The sequence below is a fragment of the Oncorhynchus mykiss genome, chromosome 20 (genome assembly GCF_013265735.2).
Source record: "Oncorhynchus mykiss isolate Arlee chromosome 20, USDA_OmykA_1.1, whole genome shotgun sequence".
Classification (NCBI taxonomy): domain Eukaryota; kingdom Metazoa; phylum Chordata; class Actinopteri; order Salmoniformes; family Salmonidae; genus Oncorhynchus; species Oncorhynchus mykiss.
Genome location: NC_048584.1, coordinates 44,016,712 through 44,028,357, shown reverse-complemented (window position 1 = coordinate 44,028,357; position 11,646 = coordinate 44,016,712). Strand labels below are relative to the sequence as shown.

General features: G+C 39.1%; 1 long non-coding RNA gene across 1 annotated transcript; it reads right to left on the bottom strand.

Annotated features, from left to right (window-relative positions):
• LOC110499607 lies at positions 1 to 4,339 on the bottom strand. The gene is made up of 3 exons (XR_002469994.2): positions 4,309 to 4,339; positions 1,705 to 1,849; positions 1 to 1,580 (listed from the first exon to the last, which is right to left on the bottom strand). It is a non-coding gene; the product is annotated as an uncharacterized LOC110499607 (long non-coding RNA).
• Between the last annotated feature and the right edge of the window lie 7,307 nt (positions 4,340 to 11,646).

Genomic DNA, 11,646 nt, shown 5'->3' with positions numbered 1-11,646 from the left:
ATTTAATACAACGGTCGAACTGATATGTAACTGTTTCCTGGATAATGTCCTAAGTTATTACATTATCTGGTGGTCGATACAATATCAGGTGAGTAACAAACTTTTTGACCAGTGTGCCACAAGGTCCCAGGCAAGGGACCTTTCAGAAGAAAACAACTAGGGGTCTGAGTATGATTTTATATGCACAAAATAATGCAATCATTGTGGATAGATTAATATAATAGTTTGTTTTAAACGTTTACATGCTTTGCAAGAAGAACGATTTCCCTAATAATGCTGTTTACATGGACACATCTGAAGTCATGATGGCACTCGGATAAATGCTGAATCAAAATTACAAGTAGATTTTCTTTTGAGAAGCCCTAGTTTGGACGTATAAAGTGTGTTTGTGAAAACTATGTCTAAGATGCATAATTTAAGTCTTTCCTAATTCATTTCCCTCGCTGCACATGCTCAGATCAAACACGCCGCTGGAACACCGATTCAGGTGTTTACTATGGTCATGAACGTCCCTACTGCCATAAATCGGTTTAATATCGAATTATTAGTGTGCATGTTAAACGTACTAATTTTGTCTGAGACACCGGCGGCTGTGGGAAGACACCAGTGAAAGTGTGAAGCTGTCTACAAGGTTGTCATGTGGTGGTTGACATAGCTGGAAAGAAAGTGATCTCCTTCGAGACAGTGAAAGTGTGAAGCTGTCTACAAGGTTGTCACATAGCTGGAAAGAAAGTGACCTCCTTCGAGACAGTGAAAGTGTGAAGCTGTCTACAAGGTTGTCACATAGCTGGAAAGAAAGTGATCTCCTTCGAGACAGTGAAAGTGTGAAGCTGTCTACAAGGTTGTCACATAGCTGGAAAGAAAGGGACCTCCTTCGAGACCTGTGTGTGCAAGGGGTTAATGCCCTGCATTTTCTTCTGTAAACTTTTGGAGCCCTTTTGACTCTTACAACTTCACACCTGTGCCTAGCTTCAACCTTGAGCCTCTGTAATTAGCTTCTAGATCGGAACATACCAGACCATGTCCCTCAATGACATGTTAAGGGTCCCATTCCCAGCTGTCTTGTGTGTGCGTGTGTGCGTGACGTGGAGGGGGGAGCGGTGCATTTGAGTCTTGCTTGATGAACCAATGTTATTTATTGAAGGGGTTAAAGGGACAGTTCACCCAAATTATATAATTACATATTGGTTTCCTTACTCTGCTTCCTTACCCTGTAAGCAGTCTATGGACAAAGCTAAGACAGCAATCCGTGCTTTGGTTTTGCTTACCTGGCCTTACCTGCAAACTGTTTAGCATTTGTGGCCCAAAACCAACACAGGTCAATATCCCGACATTAAGAAACCAATATGTATTTTCGACATTTGGGTGAACTATCCCTTTAAGGGGTTTATTTGAGTCTTACTTGATGTACTTGAACACATGGACTCACCTTAACCTTTTCTCCTGGCATCCTTTGTCTCCGTAGAATGGAATGAGTGGAAGAGCTGAGATATATGCTGTACTTTATTGTCCCCCACCAAGATTGAACTCCCAGTTATTCATAGGAAATTGGTGGGTGTCATGGTCTGTATCATAAAAGACTGAGAAAATGGCCTCGTTTTTAAAGGACCTCACTTCAATGTTATATCTGATTTTGGTGTAGGTATTTTCAATTTAATATTCAAAATAGTGTAAGGACTATGTTATATTCTTCTCATAACTTACCAGTAGTGGCATTAGAAGCCAGTCAAGAGGTGGGAAGGGTGCAGCCAATGTTCTACTTTCCCGTAGTGGACAATGTGGGAAGTGCAAGAAGAACATTCTGAGTTTGCAGCCCAGGTCACACAGTCGTTTCACCCCTTACTGTAGGCTGGGGAAACGAATGAAGTGTTACCTCGTTTCCTAGTAGTCTTTTTCATGTATTTTTTTTTCAATTACAGGTAAGCAAAACCCCTTAGTGGGAAATAGATGTTACTATATTTACCATCTGTCATATGTTGTTGATAGTCATGTAATTCATGTTTTGTTTAATAAATGTTGTTAATGTTTAGTTGAATAAATATTTAGTTGATTTAGTACAGTAATGTTATTAATGTTTTTAGGTTTTTGTTTTGGGGGAGTATCAATGTTTGTTAAATATTATGTTGATCAATCCAGTAATGTAGTTAATGTTTTGTTTAATACATTTTGTTGATCAGTATAGTAATGTAATTAATGTTCTGTTTAATACATTTTGTTGATCACTATAGTAATGTAATTAAATTAATAAAACATAAAACTGTTTCCTAAATGTCTCATTAATATTGTGCATTGCTTTGTGACCCACAAAATGAAATAGATATCATATTTATTCCCTAAGATATTCCCTATTCCCTCATCTTTATTCCCTAAAATATTCCCTATTCCCTCATATTTATTCCCTAAAATATTCCCTATTCCCTCATATTTATTCCCGAAGATATTCCCTATTCTCTCATATTTATTCCCTAAAATATTCCCTATTCCCTCATATTTATTCCCTAAGATATTCCCTATTCCCTCATATTTATTCCCTAAAATATTCCCTATTCCCTCATCTTTATTCCCTAAAATATTCCTTATTCCCTCATCTTTATTCCCTAAAATATTCCCTATTCCCTCATCTTTATTCCCTAAAATATTCCCTATTCCCTAAGATATGTAGCGCTTAGGTTAGTTGTCCATAATGTATGACTTCATAAGACAACAAAAAAAACTCCTAATGACTAGCTTTAATCCTCTCAATGGACAACAGTTGTCCTTTATGTTGAAATAGATGTTGTTTGAAAGTGCTCCTCTGGCACTTCTGGGACTTATTTCCTGGTTTGACACTCCCTCCAATGTTAGGGCAAGATACAGCATATGTGACCCTATTCAGGAAACTAGGCGTATGTCGCAAGTCACGATTTCAGCCGTTTGTACGTAAAACATTTTTTTTTGTCAAGATTAATATTTTTTGGGGGCATTTCAAGTAAACTTTCATGTGCCTTAATAACAAACTTGTATGCCATCTGTAAATACAAATACGAAATTACAAGCCTTGTTGGTTAAGCCACAGATAAAGGTAGCAACCTTCCCACTAGCCATGATTGGTTGAGATAATGAGTGGACTGGACATGCTGAGAGAGGAGTTTGGATTGGTCTGCCATAGAAGCTCGTCACTGTGTTGGTAATCCTGTTGAACGCGGCTTTTTTAATGTATTGTGTAGTGGAGCTGCATAAGTGTGGCTCTCCACTTTCTGGAGAGCCACGTTCTATCGGTTCGGTTGCTACGTTCTATTGGTTCGGTTGCCAGAGACGCGACCCAGTCGTTCAATCTTTCCGTTCTTTGTCTATGGACGTGCCCCTTATCCCTTGGCTTGCTAGGTAGCCAACTACGGATAACAAAAGTAGTTATTAGTGACATTTATTTGGACACATCCATGTGCTAATGAGGCGCGATGTTGCCTGGCATAGAAAATGTGCTCTCTCGTCAGGACACTGTTGTTCAGAGGAGCTAGTCAACAACACAGCTAAAACAATCACTTCAAACTGAGGCTTGAAAGACTGTAAACTAGCTGCACTTCATTTATTTTTTACCTTTTTTCAATTTACATTTCTTTGTATATATCCATAAAAATGATGCCAACTGATTCATGATTTTGATTGGCTGAGAAATGCTGCCTTCCTGTCTGTCTTGTCCCGACCCCAGACACATTCATTACTATGGGACAGCTGGAGATCGAATTTCAATATTGAAACAATGTTGCAAATATCTGAGAGACAGACAGCAAGGTTTATACAAATCTCTGCTGTTAAAACCTAAATGTTAGTCTAAAAGAAATGTGAGATAATGTCTAGATGCTTTTTATAGTGGAGATCAAATTTATAAATTGCCTCGCTGGGCTGATGAGACAGCGGATTGCGCAGCCAGATGAAACAGAGTAAATAGGCCTTTTAGTCAGTATTCAGGATTAGACCCACCCATTGTATAATAGCACATAACGCAGAACAGGGATTATAAGTGTCCGAGTATTGTATCAAAGCACCTGTTAAGATTCAGCTCATCCTAGTATTGTATCAAAGCACCTGTTAAGATTGAGCTCATCCTAGTATTGTATCAAAGCACCTGTTAAGATTCAGCTCATCCTAGTATTGTATCAAAGCACCAGAGCATTTTCAATTAATTGCCTGAAAAAAGTGGCAACGTACATCTACATTTTAGAAACATGATCAAATCTGAGAGAAAAATAAATACATATGATTGCCAGAATCTTAAAAATATTAAAAGGCAATTGAATATATAATATGAATATGTATGGAGCACCTTACCTCCAGGACCCAGTCAGGAGAGCAGCCTGGCTGTTCTGAGTAGCCTACTAGCTGTGGAGAAGTATTTCTATTTGCTGTAGAGGAGCCTGCTAATAATAGGACCTAATAATAGGACCTAATAATAGGACCTGTCTGCCAGCCAAGACATCACACACACACACTCCCACGGCAGTCCACAGTTCCTCATATGGTAAATACACGCCGGACCTGCTACAATCTTATCTGTTGACCATTATGTTAAGGCTTTTCAAAATGCAGCAGGTTATTCATCAGAAATCTGTTAAGATAATATCCTCATTTGTCATGGCAACTTTTGCAGTTCACACTCGTTCACTGTTTTCACCAGCAATGACCTGAGTTACAATGAAATTATATTAAAAGAATTGTATCCATTCCTGATACATAAAAGCTAGTCCCCAATGAATGTGTTCCTTAGCAATTGTGATGTGTTGGCAGAAACTCAGAGCTATGGTCTCTTTATAAAGAGCACTTGTGTCAGTTTAGTGTTGCTATCTCAGGCGTTCCACTGCCTCAGTTATTGCTGCTGAGTGCCAAAGGTAGAAAGTGGGATGTAAAAAATAATGAGGTGTTGCCATATCTCAACTTGCTGTTTTCCCATATAAACAAATACTATATTACAGTGACAAGAAATACAATGCGTTACAACCACATCCTGATGCGTTACAACCACAACGCGTTATAACCACAACGCGTTATAACCACATCATAATGCGTTATAACCACATCATAATGCATTGTAACCACAACCTAATGCATTATAACCACCTCATAATGTGTTATAACCACATCATAATGTGTTATAACCACATCCTAATGCATTACAACCACCTCATAATGTGTTATAACCACCTCATAATGCATTATAACCACATCATAACGCGTTATAACCACATCATAATGCGTTATAACCACAATGCGTTATAACCACATTATAATGCGTTATAACCACATCATAGTGCGTTATAACCACATCATAATGCGTTATAACCACATCATTGTGCGTTATAACCACATCATAATGCATTATAACCACATCATAATGCGTTATAACCACCTCATAATGCATTATAACCACATCATAATGCGTTATAACCACCTCATAATGCGTTATAACCACATAACGCGTTATAACCACATCATAGTGCATTATAACCACATCATAGTGCGTTATAACCACATCATAATGCATTATAACCACCTCATAATGCATTATAACCACATCATAATGCGTTATAACCACCTCATAATGTGTTATAACCACCTCATAATGCGTTATAACCACCTCATAATGCGTTATAACCACATCATAGTGCATTATAACCACATCATAGTGCGTTATAACCACATCATAATGCATTATAACCACATCATAATGCGTTATAACCACCTCATAATGCATTATAACCACATCATAATGCGTTATAACCACCTCATAATGCGTTATAACCACATAACGCGTTATAACCACCTCATAATGCGTTATAACCACCTCATAATGTGTTATAACCACCTCATAATGCGTTATAACCACCTCATAATGCGTTATAACCACATCATAGTGCATTATAACCACATCATAGTGCGTTATAACCACATCATAGTGCGTTATAACCACTTCATAATGCGTTATAACCACATCATAATGCGTTATAACCACCTCATAATGTGTTATAACCACATCATAATGCATTGTAACCACAACCTAATGCATTATAACCACCTCATAATGTGTTATAACCACATCATAATGTGTTATAACCACATCCTAATGCATTACAACCACCTCATAATGTGTTATAACCACCTCATAATGCATTATAACCACATCATAACGCGTTATAACCACATCATAATGCGTTATAACCACAATGCGTTATAACCACATTATAATGCGTTATAACCACATCATAGTGCGTTATAACCACATCATAATGCGTTATAACCACATCATTGTGCGTTATAACCACATCATAATGCATTATAACCACATCATAATGCGTTATAACCACATCATAATGTGTTATAACCACCTCATAATGCATTATAACCACATCATAATGCGTTATAACCACCTCATGATGCGTTATAACCACCTCATGATGCGTTATAACCACATAACGCGTTATAACCACATCATAATGCGTTATAACCACTTCATAATGCGTTATAACCACATCATAGTGCGTTATAACCACATCATAGTGCGTTATAACCACATCATAATGCGTTATAACCACTTCATAATGCGTTATAACCACATCATAATGCGTTATAACCACTTCATAATGTGTTATAACCACCTCATAATGCGTTATAACCACATCATAGTGCGTTATAACCACATCATAGTGCGTTATAACCACATCATAATGCGTTATAACCACTTCATAATGCGTTATAACCACATCATAATGCATTATAACCACAACGCGTTATAACCACATAACCCATTGTAACCACATCATAACACGTTATAACCACATAATGCGTTATAACCACAATGCATTATAACAACATCATAATGCATTATAACCACATAACCCATTATAACCTCATCATAACGTGTTATAACCACATCATAATGCATTATAACCACATCATAATGCATTATAACCACTTCATAATTCATCATAACCACATCTTAACCCATTATAGACACATCATAATGCATAATAACCACATAATGCATAATAACCACATCGTACGGCATCATACCTAGTACAATAGTACAGTACTTTGAGCAAGGCAGTTAACCTCCAACGACAACTGCTTCCCGGGTGCCGATGATGTCGTTTAAGGCAGCCACCCCCCGCCCCTCTCTGATTCAGAGCCGTTGGGTTAAATGCAGAAGACACATTTCAGTTGAATGCATTCAGTTGTGCAACTGAGTAGGTATCCCCCTTTGTTGGTCAACTGACTAGGTATCCCCCTTTGTTGGTCAACTGAGTAGGTATCCCCTTTGTTGGTCAACTGACTAGGTATCCCCCTTTGTTGGTCAACTGACTAGGTATCCCCCTTTGTTGGTCAACTGACTAGGTATCCCCCTTTGTTGGTCAACTGAGTAGGTACATTTACAGTAGTAGGTTCATTTACAGTAGGCTACATACTGTTTCTGTGTGTGAGAGTTAAGGTTAGGGTTGATGAACAGGCATGTTGACAGGTCGAGCGGGTCGAGAGCTTCAAGTTCCTCAGTGTCTACATCACTAAGGAGTTATCATTGTCTACACACACCAACACAAGTCGTGTAGAAGGCATGACAACGCCTCTTCCCCCTCAGGAGCCTGAAAAGATTCAGCATGGGTCCTCAGATCCCCAAAACGTTCTACAGCTGCACCATTGAGATCATCTTGACTGGATGCATCACCGCCTGGTACGGCTGGCTGCATCACCGCCTGGTACGACTGGCTGCATCACCGCCTGGTATGGTAACTGCTCGGCCTCCGACCACAAGGCACTACAGAGGGTAGTACGTACGGTACAGTACATCACTGGGGCCAAGCTCCCTGCCATCTAGGACCTCTATACCAGGCGGTGTCAGAGGAAGACCCTAAAAACTGTCAAAGGCTCCAGCCACCCAAGTCATAGACTGTTCTCTATGCTCCCTCACGGCAAGTGGTACCGATGCACCAGGTCTGGAACCAACAGGACCCTGAACAGCTTCTACCCCCCAAGCCATAAGACTGCTAAATAGTTTGTCCGGGTAGTTAGTCCAACTATTTAACTATCTACATTCACCCTTTTTGACTCATCACATATGCTGCTGCTACTGTTCATTATTTATCCTGTTGGCTCGTCACTTTATCCCTATCTACCTGTATATGTAGATACCATGTAGGTAGCTAATAGCTAGGCTAGGTTGAAGATACCATGTAGGTAGCTAATAGCTAGGCTAGGTTGAAAATACCATGTAGGTAGCTAATAGCTAGGCTAGGTTGAAGATACCATGTAGGTAGCTAATAGCTAGGCTAGGTTGAAGATACCATGTAGATCGCGACCACCACCTAATAAATATCATGAAAAACAATTGTCATTACCATCACAAACTAAAATGGGATGCAACAGTTCTACAGTATAATTGGCTTAAAAGCCAATGTGTATTATTTAACATTACTATTAAAATAGTACTCACTTATAGGAATGGGCCATTGTGTACAAGTTGCTAGCTATCCCATAAAGCTATCGCCCGAAACCCCATATTGTCATCTTCTCTGTTTTACTAACTTCCTGTTCTTTGACGGACTCTGGCTGGACTGAAGACGACGCTAGTGCGTTGCGTTTTCGTTCCGTTGTGGACGTCTCCATCGAAATGCACGGCATCCATCGTAATGTAACGGAGTGCTTATGGATAATGTGAACGAGGCTTTAGTCTACACCCGTTATTTATGAAGCAATGAATTACCAGACTCATTACCTGTGTGCATTACAACACTGTATATATACACATATGACATTTGTAATGTCTTTATTATTTTTGAAACTTCTGTATATAGACATAATGACATTTGTCTATTCATAATATGACAAATGTCTATTATTTTGGAACTTCTGTGAGTGTAATGTTTACTGTTAATTTTTATTGTTTATTTCGCTTTTGTTTATTATCTATTTCACTTGCTTTGGCAATGTTAACAATATGTTTCCCATGACAATAAAGCCCCTTGAATTGAATTGATAGGAAGGTCCTGTTTATTGGCAAACACAAGGAGAGTAGCTCCTCCTAACCTCTACAGAGGGAGATAGATGGAGGGATGGAGGGACAGAGAGGGGAGGGAGGGACCGAGGGAGGGAGAGTGAGATATCACCAGCTAGTCATTCATTTGTGCGTGTGTATGCAGTCCCCTGTGTTTGCGTACCTCTGTGTGTGTGTATGCAGTCCCCTGTGTTTGCGTACCTCCGTGTGTGTGTGTGAATTTGGGCAATTCTTTGTGCAAAGGTAAAAGTGGGGTTGGATGTACTCAGTAGGGTCTTTACAACCTATATCTGGTAATGTATGGTGTTGTCTTGGTTACCTCGGTACAAACATGATCTTTAGCCAGGACTGTGTCACACCTTCGATTGTCTTTCCACCCCTCCTCATTAACATCAGTAAACAGCATGGGTAGGAAAAGCTATATGTAGGGTGTATAAAATGTATACATTCAGTATTTATATAATTTATCAGACATTTTAATGCGTTTTGAATGCATTTCAAATCACTGGATTTCAATTTAAAAAAATGATCTGATGCGATCTTTTTAAATATATATATATTTTTTTACAATAATTCACATGAACAGTAGATGGCGGTCATGTCCTGGCTGTCATGTCCTGGCGGAGGTCATGTCCTGGCGGTCATGTCCTGGCTGTCATGTCCTGGCGGTCATGTCCTGGCGGTCATGTCCTGACTGAGAGAAGTTAGTAGTCTTCTGGAACTTGAGTCGAAAATTGTAATGTAACTTTTGGAGTTAAAGTGAAAGTATTTAATTGATATATTTCTTCATTCCATTCTTTTAGATCTGTGTGTATTGTTGTGAAATGTTAGATATTACTGCACTGTTGGAGCTAGAAACACAAGCATTTAGTTAGATATTACTGCACTGTTGGAGCTAGAAACACAAGCATTTAGTTAGATACTACTGCACTGTTGGAGCTAGGAACACAAGCATTTAGTTAGATACTACTGCACTGTTGGAGCTAGAAACACAAGCATTTAGTTAGATACTACTGCACTGTTGGAGCTAGGAACACAAGCATTTAGTTAGATACTACTGCACTGTTGGAGCTAGAAACACAAGCATTTAGTTAGATACTACTGCACTGTTGGAGCTAGAAACACTAGCATTTTGCTACACCCGCAATAACATCTGATAAATATGTGACCAATAGCATTTGATTTGATTTGAGGTAGACCTATTAAGTCACTCAATGTAATTTACCAAAGTTTATTCCAGTATATTTCAGGGTCATATGTGTCTTTCTTCTAATTAGCAAAGCTCAAATTTACATAAACATTCTAGGGATTTGATATAACACCTTTATACAACAGTGATGTGAATGTCTAACTTCCTGTTATGGGTAATAAGATGGCACAGTGATGTGAATGGCTAACTTCCTGTTATGGGTAATAAGATGGCACAGTGATGTGAATGGCTAACTTCCTGTTATGGGTAATAAGATGGCACAGTAATGTGAATGGCTAACAAGATGGCACAGTGATGTGAATGACTAACTTCCTGTTATGGGTAATAAGATGGCACAGTAATGTGAATGGCTAACAAGATGGCACAGTGATGTGAATGGCTAACTTCCTGTTATGGGTAATAAGATGGCACAGTGATGTGAATGGCTAACAAGATGGCACAGTGATGTGAATGGCTAACTTCCTGTTATGGTTAATAAGATGGCACAGTGATGTGAATGTCTAACTTCCTGTTATGGGTAATAAGATGGCACAGTGATGTGAATGGCTAACTTCCTGTTATGGGTAATAAGATGGCACAGTAATGTGAATGGCTAACAAGATGGCACAGTGATGTGAATGGCTAACTTCCTGTTATGGGTAATAAGATGGCACAGTGATGTGAATGGCTAACTTCCTGTTATGGGTAATAAGATGGCACAGTGATGTGAATGGCTAACTTCCTGTTATGGGTAATAAGATGGCACAGTAATGTGAATGGCTAACAAGATGGCACAGTGATGTGAATGGCTAACTTCCTGTTATGGGTAATAAGATGGCACCAGTAATGTGAATGGCTAACAAGATGGCACAGTGATGTGAATGGCTAACTTCCTGTTATGGGTAATAAGATGGCACAGTGATGTGAATGGCTAACTTCCTGTTATGGGTAATAAGATGGCACAGTAATGTGAATGGCTAACAAGATGGCACAGTGATGTGAATGGCTAACTTCCTGTTATGGGTATAAGATGGCACAGTAATGTGAATGGCTAACAAGATGGCACAGTGATGTGAATGGCTAACAAGATGGCACAGTGATGTGAATGGCTAACTTCCTGTTATGGGTATAAAATGGCACAGTGATGTGAATGGCTAACTTCCTGTTATGGGTAATAAGATGGCACAGTGATGTGAATGGCTAACTTCCTGTTATGGGTGAAAGATGGCACAGTGATGCCATCTGTTGGTAAATGTTGATTACTGCAACTCCAGTGTTTTTAATCGATGTGCTTGAGATACCCGGAGGTATTGCAATGTACTGAACAAGACTGGTTACTCGCATCAATGCCTCTGTCTCGTTATTTAACATCCAAACACTTACTGTGCCACTCAAGAGACACACAAGTGAATGTTAATTTCGAGGGGTGTATGAATAT